This window comes from Coenobita brevimanus, chromosome 76 (genome assembly GCF_032717465.1).
Source record: "Coenobita brevimanus isolate Jiangsu-jjx chromosome 76, ASM3271746v2, whole genome shotgun sequence".
In the NCBI taxonomy this organism is placed as follows: domain Eukaryota; kingdom Metazoa; phylum Arthropoda; class Malacostraca; order Decapoda; family Coenobitidae; genus Coenobita; species Coenobita brevimanus.
The window spans coordinates 19,069,247-19,088,680 of NC_137029.1; the positions used below are offsets into that span (position 1 = coordinate 19,069,247).

Consider the following 19,434-nt stretch of genomic DNA (forward strand, 5'->3'; position numbering starts at 1 on the left):
AAACTGTAATGTCCTGCTGAACAGAAAATGCAGATTTGGAAGTTTTGAACTCAATGATTTGTTCATGAACCTCTGCATTTTATTACTCTTGCTAATAGATTATGCACTGACGATATCAGACTATGACAGAAGTTGGTATTCTCCAAGGAGCTCCGACTCTAGGGAAATTTCGAGGTTCTTTTTTTATACTTCTTTCACCGATAGCCCTCTGGCATATATTAAATAATCCAGAGATTTTTTTTGATGGAAAACTGGCCAAAGGCAGTGTAATAACTTCATATCTTTGAGTAAATGTTATCTCCTTTCGTGCGTGCTGATCAAAACATTTAAAATAGCTTACTGGCTAGCGCCGCCTTCCCGCTTTCTGTCGTCGTCCATGAAGACATTGGAAACGGAAATAAATGACTTAAAATTATTCCCTAGTATTGTAACGGAAATTATTTTATAAACAATAATTATTAATTTTAATTGTTTATTGAAGCACCCTTTTGTTCATTCTTACGCTACTATGAAATTATTGTGTGTTACCATACTAGACTTGAACTCCACAAATTATTCCTGACTGTCCCTGAGCGATAGTTGTGAAATTTCAATTAGTTCCGTTTAGGATTTCCTATTATCGTAACTAACGAACTGCTTCCCACAGTTTTGAAATATACAGGTACTTTAGCATTGATTTATTGTTTTTTGTAACAGTTTTACGTATTAGGTTTCACCTCGTAGAGATATAAGCAAGAGTATGTGCACCATCGCTGACCGAAAACTTCTGGATACTCCGCCGTCACTTCTTAGGCCGACTGTACTTCATTCATTCATTACCAGACGCCATGTATCCCAAACGGGGTGGCCAAAGGCTTAGAGTTAATTGTTTTACAGGGAGGGGCACTAATCCTCCACCAACCCCACTCGACACGTAGGGAGAACGTTATGCCAACAGCATCTGGTGTTCCCAGGCGGTCACCCATCCAAGTACTAACCAGACCCAACGGTGCTTAACTTCGCTGATCGAACGGGAAGCGGTGTACTCAACGTGGTATTTTTTTTTTTTTTTTTTTATGTGTCCGACTCTGGGCATAGGCTTCACAGCCTGCTATCAAGGCCCAGTAGTCCTCCTACATACCATACACCTCTACATGTCACCACTTCGGCGCTAACACCCACCGTCCATACTGAATACATGCTAGGGCTGTCTCATAGAGGACTGGTGTATTGGTATTAGAGGGGGTATTTTTACGACATGTCGGCGGGTCTTCTGGTAGATCAGTAAAGCCTGATTTAATGAAATTCAAATCCTTAAACTGTTCCCTGCCCCAGCCGGGATTCGAACCTGGGTCCGGTAGGACTGCAGGCCACCTCTCTACCGATTGAGCCACCGCCTCCCCCATATTGCCGTTATTGCTATCTATTTATAGGAGACATAGTAATATGGTATCATATTATAAAAAGGATACAAGTATTACTGGCTTCATTCTGTTGCGCATTTTATTCAGATTCATACTATACTTGTAACCCCATTTTTTGTTATTTTATATGAAATGTATATACAATATTTCAATATCTACAATATTTGCACAGTTGGTCTCACTTGTAATGCATAGCTTTTAACAATTGTTTCCAAGTTATCAATCCCATATTGCATTCTGCACGTACAGTAGCCATTATTAATATAGCAAATATGATGGAGAAAATTGTAAGGATGACTGGTGCTGTAAACACAGTATGGATTGAACATAATCCTACTATATTTCTCCCAAGGTTGCATTGTTTGATTGATCAGCTGCATGGTTTCAAACTTAGGTGAAGTTAATATGAGTATTCATATTTAAATTCATAGTAGGTGATGGCTGGAATAATGTGTGTGGTTTAGAATAGCATGGTGGTTTCCAGTAGGTAAGGTGGACAATGGAGGGGTTAGTGCCGAACAGTAATCCGGTGATATGTATAAACCAGATGCTAATGTATGACTTGGAAGTGTGTCTGGGCGAGTTACGAAAACTGATATATTATAAGTGAAATTGCATAAACTATGAATGTTCAATGCGCTGATGATGGACGAGTTTATCTGGAGCAAATGAGAAGTTGCAATTGACGATGGATGTTTTGATTCTTTATGGTAGCCATTTCACAAGTACTGTCTCATCTGGCTGAAACGTGAAGCTATACGCAGGACAAAAGTGAAATGCATGCAATAATATAAGACATTTATGTTCAACTGTAGTTTCACTAGGAAGGCAACAGTGTCCTTTTTATTGGAGACCATGATGACTTCTGTTTTGGTGTTGATGGTTACTAATGAGTCCTATTTTTTAGAAGGAAAAGGGTATATCTGAAAGACCGTGAAAAGGTAATTTGTTATGAATAGGACATGAACTACAACTGATGTTGGTGTGTGTGTTGCTTCTAAGTATGGATGATACATCAGATTCCTTTCCTCAAACAAAGGCTTCAAAACATGTTTTTTTTTTTTTTTTTAATGCGAGGAAGAAGGAACCAAAGGCCATGAGCCCGCAATAACAGTTCCCTCCAAGAGAAAAACAAAATACAATAGAGCCAAATTCAAGATCCGATCATTTCGAGATGCCTGGACACACTGCGTTTGAAAGACTGGAGATCATAGGCAGCAGGAAATACAGACAGAGGGAGACAGTTCCAGAGTTGACCTGTTGCATAAATGAAGGACTGGGAGTAACGGTTAACTCTTGCGTTAAAGAGCTGGACAGAAAAGGGATGAGAGTTTGCTGCTACACGGGTGCCACGCGCCCGTCGTAGAGGTGGAGGAATGCATGCAGACAGTTCAGAGGAGCAGTGACCATTGAAGTAGCGACAGAAAAGAGATAAAGATGCAACAATGCGAGGAATAGACAGAGGTTGAAGGGAGTCAGTAAGAGGAGGAGAGTTAATGAGATGAAAAGCCTTTGACTCCACCCTATTGAGAAGAGCTGTATGTGGGGAGCCTCCCCACACATGAGAGTTGCACTCCACACAGGGGCGGATAAAACCCCTGTATAGAGTCAACAATTGTGCAGGGGTAATTTATTTGACGTAGATTGTGAATGGAAAGTAAATGAAAGGCGAGCCTACCGTTACCAGCATTAGCAATGCCTTTCATGAACGCTTGAAAATGAGCTCTAGTATTGTCTGACTGAAGAATTATTATGTCAGCCTGTTCCAAGACCACTGAGAAGTGTTTTAAAAGTGGAGTATTTCCTTCCAATGCATTTACTTTTTCCACAATTTCTTGCGTTGATTTCTCTGTTTTTCGTAGGTTCTTTACAATCCTCATCGTTAGTGTTCTTGGTAACCGATAGCCTATGCTGATATGAAAGAAGTGAGCAGTCTTGTTAAATTTGTTATTTATTTCTTCAAGATAATTTTCTGCAGCCAATCCAAAAATGTTACCTAAAATTGCTCCACCTAGATCGAACAAACCACGTTTGTCACGTGTATGTGTGATGTAGTTTGTTTCCCTAATTGTCAATCCAGCGTGATTGGATATCCTGGATCATGGTCAGCAAAAAGGTCTTAGCCTGTTCTAGCTTCCAGTCCGCTAACCTAATGATTTCAGCCACGTTTTGCGTTGGATGAGTATATGAGGAAGAGCCTCTAACTGCTTCTTGATGACAGCAAGTCATGCTAGGGATAATGGTTCTGATGAACTTTTCAGTTATCTTGAATTTAATCTGGCTCTTTGAGAAAAATGACTGCCCTATATTGTTCAACGTATTACCTATAAACGGAGCCTAAATCGATTCTGGTATGTATTAATTTCTTCTGGTTAAGTTTCCATCGTATGTACTAGGTTTTCCGGTTGTATGCTATGTTTTGTAAATGCAGGCTGACTTTCTTGAGACCCTTTTTAAGTGATCAATATGCATTTGTTTCTCTTCGTCACTTGACAGTGACTAAGTTTTTTTTTTCTATGCAACAAACAAGGAACCAAAGGCCAGGAGCCCGCAAACCGTTCCTTCAAAGAAAAAACAAAAACAATACAAAAGAGAGCCAAATTCAAGACCCGCTCATTTCGAGATGCCTGGACACACTGCGTTTGAAAAACTGTAGATCATAGGAAGTAGGAAATTCACAGAGGGAGACAGTTCCAGAGTTGACCTGTTGCATAAATGAAGAACTGGGAGTAAAAGTTAACTCCTGCATTAGAGAGTTGGACAGAAACGGGATGAGTGTTGCTAGACGGGTGCTACACATCCGTCGTAGAGGTGGAGGGATGCAGGCAGACAGTTCAGAGAAGCAGTGACCATGGAAGTAACGATAGAAAAGAGATAAAGATGCAACAGTGCGGCGAAGAGACAGAGTTTTATTTCTTATGCGAGGAAGAAGGAACCAAAGGCCATGAGCCCGCAATAACAGTTCCCTCCAAGAGAAAAACAAAATACAATAGAGAGCAAGATCTGATCATTTCGAGATGCCTGGACACACTGCGTTTGAAAGACTGGAGATCATCGGCAGCAAGAAATACAGACAGAGGGAGACAGTTCCAGCATTGACCTGTTGCATAAATGAAGGACTGGGAGTAACGGTTAACTCTTGCATTAGAGAGCTGGACAGAAAAGGGATGAGAGTTTGCTGCTAGACGGGTGCTACGCGCCCATCGTAGAGGTGGAGGAATGCATGCAGACAATTCAGAGGAGCAGTGACCATTAAAGTGGCGATAGAAAAGAGATAAAGATGCAACAGTGCGGTGAAGAGACGGAGGTTGAAGGGAGTCAGTAAGAGGAGGAGAGTTAATGAGACGAAAAGCCTTTGACTCCACCCTATTGAGAAGAGCTGTATGTGGGGAGCCTCCCCACACATGAGAGTTGTACTCCACACAGGGGCGGATAAAACCCCTGTATAGAGTCAACAATTGTGCAGGGGTAAAGAAAGAACAGAGTCGGCTTAGCACACCTAATCTCTTGGAAGCAGATTTTACAAGAGATGTAATATGATCTTTTCAAGATAAGTCCCGAGTAAATGAAACCCCAAGCATGTTAAGGGTGATGCAGGATTAAGCTGAATATTATTAATCATTAGTGGGTATACCTGTGGAAGATTTTGTTGGGTTGATAGGTGTAAGAACTGAGTCTTAGATGCATTGAAAACAACCATATTATTTTTACCCCAGTCAGAGATACGAGCCAAGTCAGATATTAGGTGTGCCATAGCCTCATCCCTTGTTTGTTGAAGTAACTGCTGAGATGGGCGTTGCGGGAACCGAATGGAAAGGTGAAAGGTGGAGTCATCAGCATATGAGTGGATAGGGTTAGATGTACAGCTTAGAAGCTCATTGATGAATAAAAGGAAGAGAGTTGGCGATAGGACAGAGCCCTGAGGAACACCGCTGTTTATAGATCTAGGAAAAGAATGATGGCCGTCTACAAGAGCGGCTATAGAACGACCAGAAAGGAAGCTAGCAATGAAGGCACAAATAGAAGGATAGAAACCGTAGGAGGGCAGTTTGGAAATTAAAGATTTATCCCAGACTCGATTGAAAGCCTTAGAGATGTCCAGTGCAATGGCAAAGCTTTCGCCAAAATCCCAAAAGGAGGATGACCAGGGGTCTGAAAGGTAGGTGAGAAGATCGCCAGTGGATCGTCCCTGACGGAACCCGTACTGACGATCAGAATGAAGGTTGTGATAGGAAAGATGCTTTTAAATTTTTCTATTGAGAATTGACTCGAAAACTTTTGAAATACTGGAAGTTAAAGCAATTGGACGATAGTAGGAGGGTTGGGAGTGGTCACCCTTCTTTGGGACTGGCTGAATGAGAGTAAACTTCCAGCGAGAAGGAAAGGTACAAGTTGACAGACAAAGACAAAAGAGTTTCCCTAAGCAGGGTGTAAGCACAGAAGCACAGTTCTTGAGAACAACAGGAGGGACTCCATCAGGCCCATATGCCTTGTCAGTATCGAGGCCAGTGATGGCAGAAAATGCATCACCTGAAGAAATTTCAATGTCAGCTATGAGGAAGTCAGAGGGGGGAAGTGATGAAGGAACAGCACCGGAATCGTCTAAGGTGGAATGGAGGAGAAAGTCTTTGCAAAGAGATCTGCTTTATCAGTAGAAGAAATAGCTACAGAACCATCAGAGTAGAAAAGAGGAGGGAAGGATGATGAGGTAAAGTTGTTAGAAAGGTTTTTGGCAATGTGCCAGAAGGAGCGGGAAGAATTCGAGTTAGAGAGTTGAGAGCATTTAGTATGGATGAAATTACTTTTAGCAGAGCGAAGAACAGACTTAGCACGATTCCAGGCAGAAATGTAAAGGTGATGTGATTCAGGGGTGGGTTGGCTCCGGTACCTTTTGTAGGCCCTCTCCTTGTTGCGGACAGCATTAAAACAAGCGTGATTAAACCAAGGCTTTCTTGCTTTAGACAAAGGATACGAGAAAGCAGCACCACATCGAGTGAGTTAATATATATATTTCGTTTTCGTTTTCATTCTTGTGGGCTCCAACATGCCTGCATGCATCGGCCTTGGTCATCTAATGGCGGCTATGCATGCTGCTCGGTCTGTGGCAGCCTCCCTGTTCAGTCCCTGAACCCTGAGGTCACACTTAATGACGTCCCATGTCTTTCTCGGTCTACCCCTCGCAGCCCCACCCCCAATATTAACACTTCTCACCTTCTGCACCCAATTGTCATCCCCCATCCTCTCCACGTGCCCAAACCATCCCAATCTACCTCCTCATCAGAACACCAATACACCATCCTACTTCTCGACTCTTCCAATGTATAGTAAACCCAGCCCCCCCTAGGCCTTGCATGCAGGGACACACTGCACTTCCACCTAATCATTGTCATTTCTGTATGTTTGAGCTTGCGAATATCCTCTTCCTTTACTGCCCAGGTCTCACTACCATACAGCAGCACGCTCCTAACACATGCTGCAGACAAGGACCCCTTAGCACGTAGGGAGAGTCCTCTCAATGTCAGGAAAGGCAACAGCTCCCTGAACTTCTTCCAACCACTTCTCACCCTAGCCACAGAGCTAGATCCAGCCACTCTCCCCGACACCCCGCACACATACATTATCTCGCAGTCTACCTCTAATACCACTACATCTCTTGTGCACCCATTTATCACAAACACTGCACATGATGGAATTACTTCCCACACCCTTGCAGCAAACTGCGCATGGTCACTCTCCCTCTTCTTTGACTGTACTGCCACCAACCCTATACTCAGTTTTTTTTTTATCGAGGCGAAGATGCACTTCACAGGTTGATGATAACTGGCTGAATGCAGCAATACTTCATAATCTCTTTACTCATTAGCATTATTAATTGACAACATATATCTGAGGGGGAAGTTTGGGTTAGTAAATGTTATTCCGACATGTTGCATTCAGCCAATCATCACCAACCTGTCAAGTGCATCTTCGCCTCAGTAACAAAAAAAAAAAAAAATGAGTATAGATATCATCACTTTTGTTTTATCTGCATTTACCCTTAAGCCCTTGTGCCCCATACCATCTCTCCACTTCTTAAATCTTTCCTCTGCCTCCCTTTCATTCTCTGCAGTGAACATCAAATCATCAGCATACAACATCTCCCATGGGAATCCACTTCTCAAGTCACGTGAGAGGAGGGCTTCAAGTACCGTGATAAACATGGGACTCAAAACTGAACTCTGATGCACACCAACATTCATGGAAAACTCATCACTCAAATCTCCATTCACTCTTACCTGAGTGTGAGCACCCACATACATGGCCATAACCACCCTAGCCAGCCACTCCTCCAACCTAAGCTTTCTCATTGCCCACTTCACCGCCTCTCTAGGGATTCTGTCAAAGGCCTTTTCCAAATCAACAAAAACAAAATACAGATCCCTTTTCTTTCAAATATTTTTTTCCTGAAGCTGTTGAATAATGAATACGGCATCAGTGGTCCCCCTTCCTGGCATAAACCCAAACTGCATCTCATGAATATTGTTAAGAAGTGAGATTTGCCAGCTAGGTGCTCGAGAAGCTGCTCGGCGTTTCGTGTACGTTAGTTCCGGTATCGGTGCAAGTCAGAGTTGCCAGTTAGACTGCTGTGTGTGAGAGTAATTTCGTAAGTTATGCATTAATTTTTCTGCTCTTTTTCTTTAAAATATTTTATTTAAGTGATCGCTTGAGAAATTATGTAATTTAAGGCCATATGGTAAATGATTTGGAGTGCTACGTAATGTAGGAAAACTTTAGCATGTTTTGATGTCTCCTAGTTGGTAACTGTTGTTGCTAGGGGCAAGTACAAGACCAGCAGGTTCCAGAATTGTGGAGAAGTTGGTGATTCTCCAACAATGCAAGTTTATATAAGGATGGATAAGAGACTAGAACAAGTTCAGTTGGTTTTCAGTTCAGTTTGAATGCAGTTCAGTCAGTTTTGGTTCAGTTTGTAAAGTGCTGCTGGGAAGCATTAAGTGTAATTAGTGTCAGTAAAGCTTATTTTCGGTACTTGCGAAAAACTATGAAGTGTTGTCAAGCATTAAGTGTAATAACTGTGAAGTGTTGTTAAACATTAAATGTAATTGCAATCAGTAAAGTGTGTATAGCTCCAGTGCTTGCGAGAATAGTGAAGCGAATTTGGAAAACATTACATGGAATTACTTGGAAAATAAAGACAGTGAACTTTAAGGAGCCAGTGTTTATTTTTGCCTCAGCTGATCTTGTGTACTGTACACCTTAAGGCTGACCATAGGATGAACAACTTACTGGGCAACGTTCTTCCTGTACTGAACTATTGCTGTTGGAGCCTGTGGCAGTGTGGGGTGAGGACCTAACACTGGTGTCAGGAATGTGGGATTATTCAGGGCTGCAGTGAGTCTAACCTTCGACATGGAAGCAGAAGGTGTGAAGACAAGATCTCGAGCGAGCAGGATGAGGAAATTTCCCTGGCAACAATCGTGAAGCAAATGCAGGCACAGAGTGAAAAACTCCAAGCACAATTACAGGCACAGAGTGATAAACAGAAAGGGCTCAGGAACGAACTCAAAGAACAATTACAAGCACAAAGTGTCCAATTGCAAGCACAGAGTGACCAACTAGAGGCACAATGTGAAGAAGGAACGGTATGAACAACTTCAAGAGGCATTACAGGAGCAACAGAGGGAAGTACAACTGAGGGTGCAAGGACAGCTAGATGCATTCGTGGGAGAAATGAAGGAAGAACAGCAACAGCTTAAGGAGGAAGTAGATGCAAAACTAGAGCAGCAGAAGTATGAGGTAAGCAGTAATGTGATGGAGTGTAAACAGCATGTAGATGATGAGTTGAAGACAATCATTGAGGAAATAGTGACGGAGTGCAAACAGCATGTGGACAACCAGCTGAAGATTAGCGAAGGAATAGTGACAGAGTGCAGACAGCATGTAAACAGCCAGCTGAAGCATATAGTCGACCATGTTAAGATAATTAGTGAGAAAATTGAGGTTGTAGAGAAATATTGCAATGCTGAGCCTCAGGTTAGTATACAGGGAGCATATGAAAGGAATGGTGAATCCTGATGGATCCCAAACAACTAAAGGTAGCATTACAGGGTTGAATAATCAAAATGTAGGAGATATAAGTCCTGGCCTTAATTATGATGCCCCAGTTTTTAGGCCCCAAGCCAAGGAAGTGCATGGCTATAATGGGAGTGCAGTTAAAAAGAAACCTCAAGATATTGATGGAAGAGTGTCTTGGGAAGCTTACCATGCACAATTTGAGTTACCTGTGGATCAGAATGGTTGGGATGACAGGCGGAGGGCAGTGCAGCTTGCTACTAGCCTTAAGGGTGACGCAATGGAAATTATGGGCCAGATGTCAGCCATGGAGAGGAACAGTTATCAGTCCCTAGTAGAAGTGCTGGAGCGCAGATATGGAACCATGCACCAGACTGAGGTTTACAGAGCAAGATTCTGGAGCCGTTTACGGGCTCGAGGAGAATCCCTACAGCAGCTTGCTCATGACCTGGAGAGTACGGCATACAAGGCGTACCCTGGAGCAGCACCTAATTTGTTGGCTATTCTACTGAGAGACCAGTTCATCAATGCTCTTGATGGTGCAGAGCTGAAAGTGCATGTGAAGCAGGCACAACCAGGAAGCATGCAAGAAGCACTAACCAGGGCTCTAGAATTTGAGTCCTATGTCAGGTCCAGTATCTCCACCTTTCAGGCAGGTCATAATGCAGGATTCAAGGCAAGAAAGGGGCAGGTATGTTAAAGGAAAAACTTGAGGGAAGTTGCTGGTACTGTGAAAAGCCAGGACACAGAAAAGAAGACTGCTACAAGGGGAAGAGGGAACAGAAGACCGGAGGAGGCTGCTGGTTCTGCAGGAAGTCAGGGCACAAGAAGGAGGATTGTCACAAATGGAAGAAGGAGCAAGAACAGAGCAGTGTAAGGAAATCTTCAGCTGAAACAAAGCATGTTGGACGTCTAGTGAGGTGGGACGCTTCGGTTCCGAGTGTCCAAAGAAGAAAAAGGATGATAAGAAAGTTGGAGAAAACCAGAAAGAAGTGGGAAACTAGTGGAGGCTGGTGTGGAGCGGCAACCACCAGCCAGCTCTTCCCAAGTAGCCCCACCACTGAGAAAATGCAAGAGGATGGCAATCGATAGTGTGCAAACAAACTGAAGGATAGATGGAAAGAAGTGTTCCCTGGTGACTGATTCATCCTCAGAGCAGACTTTTCTGAGGCCTGATGTGTTACATCATCGGTATTTGCCTGAGTCATCAAAACAACTGTGTGGTGTAACTGGGCACTGTGCAGAATTGAGGGGACCCCTGGATGTCCGGATTGAAGTGGCAGGGCAAGAGGCTACTCTACCAGTCTACATGGCTGACATGGAGGATCCTTGTCTTCTGGGTCTGGATTACCTTATGTCCATGGGATGTGAGCTGGACTTCTGCTCCATGAAGATGAAGGTTCGGAGAAGGTTGGTTCCTGTCACAGCAGAGAAACGTACCAGTTCTGGTGGCGAGGTGAGGGCATTCCGTACTGCAGTGATACCCCCAAAATCAGAACTGTTGCTCGAGTGTAAGGTGAGTGGCTCTTTTGACAGCTGTATAGGGGTAGTGGAGCCTGATGTATGGTGCAAGACGAAGGCCAGGATGATGATGGGGAGGACGCTGGTGGAAACAGGTGCAGATGAAGTGCCGGTTGTAGTGGCCAATTTCTCCCGTGATCCACAGAAGATCAAAAAGGGAGAAATTGTGGGACTGTGCCAGGCTGTGAACCCTGAGTGGCATTGAAGGAAGGCCTGTAAAAGGAGCATAGTCAAGGAAGATGGGTACGTGCCAGACCACCTCTTCTCAAGGAGCTGTCAATGCCTGGATGGTTCACAAGTGCTAAAGTTGAGGCAGCTGCTGACAGAATATGCTGATGTCTTTTCCGTGGGAGACCTAGACCTGGGGTGCAAAGATCTGGTGGAGCATAGTATAGACACATGGGATCACCACCCGATTAAACAGCCAGCACGGAGGATAGCGCCAGCTCAACAGCAAGAAATGGAGGTGATGGAGAATCTCCATAGTCAAGAGTAAAAGTCCAGTAGTCCTTGGGCATCAGCAGTGTTTCTGGTGAGGAAAAAGGATGGCTTAGTAAGGTGCTGTATAGACTATCGAGCCCTGAATGAAGTGACAGTGAATGATGCATACCCCTTGCCCAGAAATGATGACACCTTTGATTCTCATTCTGGTGTTAAGTGGTTCTCCACCCTAGACATGAAGGCAGGATACCACCAGGTCAAGGTTGCAGAGAAGGACAAAGAGGAGATAGCCTTTTCATATGGGCAGGGTTTATGGCAATTTAAAGTGATGCCATTTGGCCTATGCAATGCCCCAGCTACTTTTGAACACCTCATGGTCTGTGTATTTGAAGACCTGCACTGGCAGATGGCTCTGATCTATCTGGACGATGTAATTGTGTTTGGACGGACTTTCGACCAGGACTGGGGAGGATGTCGGAGGTGTTGAACAGGATCCGTGCAGTGCACCTCAAGCTGAACCCCAAGAAATGCTACTTGTTTCAGAAGGAAGTAAAGTACCTGGGACACATTGTAGGTGAGAGCGACATCCGTACTGACCCAGAGAAGGTGGCAGCTGTGGAAAACTGGCCAGTTCCAACTTGTGTGAGGGAGCTACGGAGTTCCCTGGGCTTCTGCACCTACTATCGGCGCTTTGTCAAAGACTTTGCAGTGATAGCTGCACCTCATCACAAGCTGTTGGGGAAAAGGCAGAAGTTTGCATGGACAGTACAGACTCAGAAAGCCTTCGGCGAACTCAAGCATGTATTGGCAAGCTTTCCAGTATTGCCGAACCCAGACCAGAATCAGCCATTTATCTTGGACTGTGACGCTAGTGGCTATGGTATTGGTGGAGTCCTGTCACATAAGAAGGATGACAAGGAGTATGTGGTTGCATATTACAGCAAGAAGCTCAGCCCACCGGAACAGAATTATTGTGTGACCTGTAAGGAGCTCTTGGCAGTGACGAAGAGCCTTGATTTCTTCCATCCCTACCTGTATGGGTCAAACCTCATCATCAGGATGGACCATGTGGCATTCAAGTGGCTGAAAACACTAAAGAATCCAGAAGGACAACTGGCATGCTGGCTCGGGAAGCGAGACCAGCACAATTATGAGGTGCAACACTGTTCTGGGTGGGTACATGGCAATGTTGCAGCCTGAGTCATTGGCCTTGTGATCCTGAGTGCCAGCAGTGTAGCCATACTGCAATGACACGGCCAGCATCAGATGAAGACCTGAAGAGGATGCAGATTTACAACCAGTGCTAGAGTGGCTGCAGCAGAGTACAGTGAGACCATCTTGGGAAGAAGTTTCCAGGTTAAGCCCTGCGACCAAGAGTTACTGGAGTCAGTGGGATCTTCTTCGTTTGAACAATGGGCTGCTGGAGCATCAGTGGGAGACATCTGATGGCCTCAGCAAGTATTGGCAACTGGTGGTTCCGAAGAAGATGAGGCCTGAGATCTTGGATGAGTCCCATAACCAGATCGCTAGTGGGCACCTGAGAGTGAAGAAAACTCTAAGCTGGCTGCAACAGAGGTTCTATTGGATTGGCATGCATCAGGATGTTGGAGAGTGGTGTTGGGCCTGTGATGTGTGCTGTGCCAAGAAGGGACCCAAGAAACATGGTTGTGCCCCTCTCCAGCTGTACCAAGTGGAAAGAGTCACAGTGGACATTGCTGGACCTTTGCCACTCACTGAAAGAGGAAATTGGTATATATGTGTTGCCATGGACTACTTCACAAAGTGGCCAGAAGCCTATGCTATCCCTGATCAAGAGGCTGCGACTGTTGCTCAGGTGTTGGTTGATCAGTTTTTCTGTCGTTTTGGAATACTACAAGAGCTACATTCAGACCAGGGTAGAAACTTCGAGTCTGCTGTGTTTCGTGAGTGCTGCAAGTTACTGGGGATCAAGAAGACCAGGACGACCCCACTAAGGCCACAGTCAGACGGGATGGTGGAGAAATTCAACTGGACCCTGGGACAAGAACTGGCCAAGTACTGCATTGATGGACAAACAGAATGGGACCAGAAGTTACCTACACTGCTGATGGCATATCGGTCTGCATCCCATGAGTCTACCAGCTACACCCTGCAAAAATGATGTTGGGCCGCAAGTTACGTTTACCTGTTGACTTGTTAATGGGGAGACCACGGGGTGAAGAGCTGCCTTCAGACACCACCGGCTATGCAAAGAATCTTCAGCAAAGACTGGCTGAGGTACATCACCAAGCGTGAGGTGCCCTCAAGTTTTCAGGGGAAGTGATGAAGTGCAAGTATGATGCCAAGGCAAGTGAGGTGAGCTTCAAGGATGGTGACCAAGTTTGGTTATACAATCCTTAGTGTAAGAAGGGACATTCACCAAAGCTGCAGAGCCCATGGGATGGGCCTTACACTGTGTTGGACCGCCTATCAGATGTAACGTATCTGATTCGGGGAAGCAGGAAGTTTCGACCAAAGATGGTACACGTGAACCATCTGTGGCAGTACCATGGGCCAGGACAGTACAGCTGGGACGTGTCCAAGGAATTGTGCTCACCCACGGTCGAGCATGTTGAGGAGGACCAAGGAGCTGAAGTGCAAGAGGATGGTGACAGTTTCCTGAGGGAAGAAATAAACCAGGAAGAGGACCAAGACCTTCCCGGTAAAGTGGAATGTATGGAGGGGCAAGGACATCATCGGAAGCAGCACAGAAGACCTGGTAAGTTGAAGGATTAATTTGTGTATACTTAGATGTTTCATTAGGATTAAGATTTGTGTTTGTATATAGGCCTATTGTGTAGCTTCGTCGGGACAACAAAGAACTAGGGAGGGGGTAGTGTTAAGAAGTGAGATTTGCTAGCTAGGTGCTCAAGAAGCTGCTCGGCGTTTCGTGTACGGTGGTTCCTGTATCGGTGCGAGTCAGAGTTGCTAGTTTCCCTGCTGTTTGTTAGCGTAGTTATTTCATAAGTTATGCATTAATTATTCTGCTCTTTTTCTTTAGAATGATTTATTTAAGTGATTGCTTGTTAAATTATGTAATTTAAGATCGTCTGGTAAATGATTTAGAGTGTTATGTAATGTAGGAAAACTCAAGCATGTTTTGATGTCTCCTAGTTGGTAACTGTTGTTGCTAGAGGCAAGTACAAGACCAGCAGGTTCCAGAATTGTGGAGAAGTAGATGATTCTCGAACAATGCAAGTTTATATAAGGGTGGATAAGAGACTAGAACAAGTTCAGCTGGTTTTCAGTTCAATTTGAGTGACGTTCAGACGGTTTTGGTTCAGTTTGTGAAGTGTTGCTAGCAAGCATTAAGTGTAATTACTGTCAGTGAAGATTATTTCGATACTTGTGAAAAACTGTGAAGTGTTGTCAAGCATTAAGTGTAATAACTGTGAAGTGTTGTTAAACATTAAGTGTAATCGCAATCAGTAAAGTATGTATAGCTCTAGTGCATGTGAAAATAGTGAAGAGAAGTTGAAAAGCATTATGTGGAATTATTTGGGAAATAAAGACAGTGAACTTTAAGGAGCCAGTGTTTATATTATGTACTGTACTGTACAGTACACCTTAAGGCTGACCATAGAAAGAACAACTCACTGGGCCACGTCCTTCCTGTGCTGAACTACTGCTGTTGGAGCCTGTGGCAGTGTGGGGTGGGGATGTAACAATATTCACTCTTTCTCTAATCAAAGCTTCTAGAACTGTCTCCTTTACCTTCATTATCTGATCTAAAAGCCATATACCACTATAATTTCCTCTTTCCAGAGCATCACCCTTTCCTTTGTACACATTTACAATTACACTCTTCAACCAGTCATCTGGGACAACATACTCAAATATAATCATATTTATCAGGTCAGTGACTAACCTCACCTCTATATCTCCTGAGGTCTTCAGCATTTTGGCAGTCAACCCAGACACACTTGCTGACTAACTTGTTTAGGAGTTTGTCAGATTTCTGTAAATGCTCTTTTATTGCTTTTGTTGCAGTCATAATATCGTCTAGATAAATAAAAATGCTATCACCTAGCATTCCTGATAACACACTATTCATTACTCATTGGAAGGTGCCTGGAGTCATGCAAAGTCCCATTGGCATTCTGTTGTACTGAAAATGATCACTATGTGGAAAATGCTGTATATTTGTGTGATTCCTCATTTAACTCTATTTGACAATAGCCACTGAATAACTCAATTGTTGAAAATACATGGTTTTCTGGTCCAATATTTTATAAGGTGTCACTAAACCCATTGCTTCCAGGTGTCATGTATACATGTCGACTTGGGGACATCCAGGTGACATGTATACATGGTCTGGTAACTGACATCATTGTCTGAATATTCAGCTGGTTATTTCCACCACATGCAGCCTTTGGCATCCCTCCATCACACATCCCAGTCACGCTTCAGTTGCCTGCATATCTCCATCACGGATAGACCTACACAAAAATTTTTCCCTCTGTCCAGACCCTCGGCTAAGTGCCCACAGCCGCCGACTTCAACGCCAATGAAGTCCAAAGGCCCAAAAAGGAAAGGCCTTAGTGATAGAGCAATAAGGAGACCATTGGACTTGCCATTGTCACCAACTGTGAGTGGGGAAAGTGACTCTTCCCCTGAGGAATGCAACCTCGACCTGCTGAGTGTGGAAATGTACGCATCAGATGAGAAGGGTGACTGAGTTTTCCACTGTTTGGTGATCTTTTCCCTCTATATGTTCATCTGCCATTTCTGATGATGGAAATGGTTCAGATGATATTGATCATCCTGGAGAGGAGGAGACTGGCACAGTGGAGTTGATGGAAGAGAAGATAGGGTGTGGAGAAAGGGAGGAGATGGAGGAGGGAGGGAGGAGGAAATGCCGCAGGCAAAGCCTCGCACCAGTGCGTGACTCTAGGCTTTTCGTTTTTCGTTTTTAAAGGCTCCAACATGCTTGCATGTGTCGGCGTTGGTCACCTAATGGCGGCTCTCCACGCTGCACGACCCATTGCAGCTTCCCTGTTCAGTCCCTTAACCCTAAGGTCACACTTAATGACTTCGTCCCATGTCTTTCTCGGTCTACCCCTCATAACCCCACCCCCAGTATTAACACTTCTCACCTTCCTCACCCAGTTATCATCCCCCATCCTCTCCACATGTCCAAACCACCTCAATCTACCTCTCCTCATCACAACACCAATATACTCCAGTCCCATCCTACCTCTCAACTCTTCCATTGTAAACCCAGCCCCTCCAGGCCTTGGACGCAGGGACGCACTGCACATCCACCTAATCATTGTCATTTCTGTACGTCTGAGCCGGCGAATGTTTTCCTCCGTCACTGCCCAGGTCTCACTGCCATACAGCATTACACTTCTAACACATGCTGCATACAAAGACCCCTTAGCATGTAGGGAGAGCCCTCTCAATGTCAGGAGAGGCAAGAGCTCCCTGAACTTCTTCCAACCACTTCTCACCCTAGCCACAGAGCTAGCTCCAGCCCCACCTCCAGCACACAACATGTCTCCCAAATAACAAAACTCTTCCACACACTCAAGAGATTCACCAGCAAGTTCAATCCTTTCACGTCTGACGATCTCCACCTGCTCACCCCGGCACGCCGTACACATAAAATCAGCATTATCTCGCAGTCTACCTCTGATACCACTACATCTCTTATGCACCCATTTATCACACACATCGCACAAGATGGAATTACTTCCCACGCCCTTGTGGCAAACTGCACATGGCCACTCTCCCTCGTCTTTGACAGTACTGCCACCAACCCTAGATATCATCACTTTTGTTTTATCTGCATTTACCCTTAAACCCTTCTGCCCCATACCATCTCTCCACTTCCTAAACCTTTCCTCCGCCTCCCTTTCATTCTCTGCAATCAACACCAAATCATCAGCATACAACAACTCCCACGGGAGTCCGTTTCTAAAGTCACGTGAAAGGGCTTCAAGTACCATGATAAACAACAAGGGACTCAAGACTGACCCCTGATGCACACCAACATCAACGGAAAACTCATCACTCAAATCTCCATTTACTCTCACCTGGGTGTGAGCACCCACATACATGGACATAACCACCCTAACCAGCCACTCCTCCAAGCCAAGCTTTCTCATTGCCCACTTCACCACCTTTCTAGGGACTCTGTCAAAGGCCTTTTCCAAATCAACAAAAACAAAATAAAGATCCCTTCTCCTACTAATATATTTTTCCTGAAGCTGTTGAACAATGAATATGGCATCAGTGGTCCCCCTACCTGGCATAAACCCAAACTGCGTCTCATCAATATTCACTCTTTCTCTAATCATACCATCTAAAACTCTCTCCATTACCTTCATTATCTGATCTAAAAGCTTTATACCTCTATAATTTCCTCTTTCCAGGGCATCACCCTTCCCTTTATACACATTTACAATTACACTCTTCAGCCAATCATCTGGGACAACACACTCATATATAATCCTATTTATCAGGTCAGTGACTAAACTCACCCCTATATCGCCTGAGGCCTTCAACATTTCGGCAGTCAACCCAGACACACCTGCTGCCTTCCCCACCCTCATCCTGCCTATTGCCTCACTCACAGTAGCAGTATCAATCAAAGGCCAAGGGCCAGACACTGGATCTGCTGGCTCCAAACCTTCCCTGTCCCAGTCAAACTCCTCATTCAACAACCGGTTATAATGCTCTCTCCATGCATCTTTAATATCCTCACTGTTCACCACTACCCTTCCTTCATCATTCTTCACACACTGCTCACCTACGATATCCCGATTATCTCTCTTCACCTGACCTGCCACCCTAAATATATTTTTCCTTTCCCCATGATTTAGGTTATCAAGTAATTGTCTCTGTGACTCAGACTTTGCCCTGTATACCTCTCTCCTAGCCCTACGCTTGGCAGCCAAATATTCCTCTTTGCTACCACCCTTCTTCCATTCCCGGAAAAGCCTTCTTTTCTCCTTAATTGCAGCTTCTACACCCTCATCCCACCAACAAGTTACTTTATGTCTTGGTGGTCCTCTTGTCCAGCCGCATGTTACATCAGTAACACTCAAGAAATTGTTCTTGAGGGCTCTGTACTGTTCATTAACGCCTCTGTCTACAGTTCCCTGTTCAGCCACCACTCTCCTCAACTCGCTATAGAAGGCATCCCTTACTACTTGGTTTTTCAGCTTCCATATTTTCCTCCTAGGTACATAAGTCCTCTTTTTCATCACTTGTTCTTTAAGCACCATATCACAAATCAATAGTTTGTGCTGCTGCACACACTCCTCACTTCCTATAACTTTAACATCCCTCACTAACCTCCTATCGGCCCTCCTAACCAGAAAATAATCTATCTGACTGCTATTTCCCCCAGACTCATACGTAATTAACCTGCTGTCTCTTTTCCTAAAATATGTGTTGCACACAATCATGTCCATTGCCTCCCCAAACTCGAGTATCCTTTCCCCTTCTGCATTCCTTAGACCATATGCACATCCCCCATGCACTCCTTCATAACCTTGTGCTACTTCACCTACATGACCATTTAAGTTCCCTCCCAAAATCACTATCTCATCATCCCACATACCACCCACTACTGTACACGTATTAAATCATCCCAAAATCTATCTTTCTCTGATTCATCCAATCCTGCCTGTGGAGCATATGCCGATATAATCACAGCTATCTTTCTTCCCAACAGAATTTTCACTGCCAATATCCTATTGCTTACTCTCAAAACATTCATAACATATTCCACCCATTTCTCCGCAACCATCACACCAACACCTCCATATCCGTCTGTCCCCCCCCTGCCAAAACAACTTATAGCAACAGTCCTTCCCAACAATCTTTCTGGCTGATCCACCCCTGTACCGGACTTCCTGCAAACACGCCACATCCACCCACCTCCTACTGAATGCCTCAACGACTTCCCCTGCTCTTTCCCTCAAACTTCCCACATTCCATGAACCCACCCTCATCCCCATGGGTGATTTAC

General features: G+C 44.5%; 1 pseudogene; it reads right to left on the minus strand.

The window, feature by feature from the left end:
* Window positions 1-928: 928 nt before the first annotated feature.
* On the minus strand, window positions 929-1,047 carry LOC145408344 (5S ribosomal RNA; annotated as a pseudogene).
* Window positions 1,048-19,434: the final 18,387 nt, after the last annotated feature.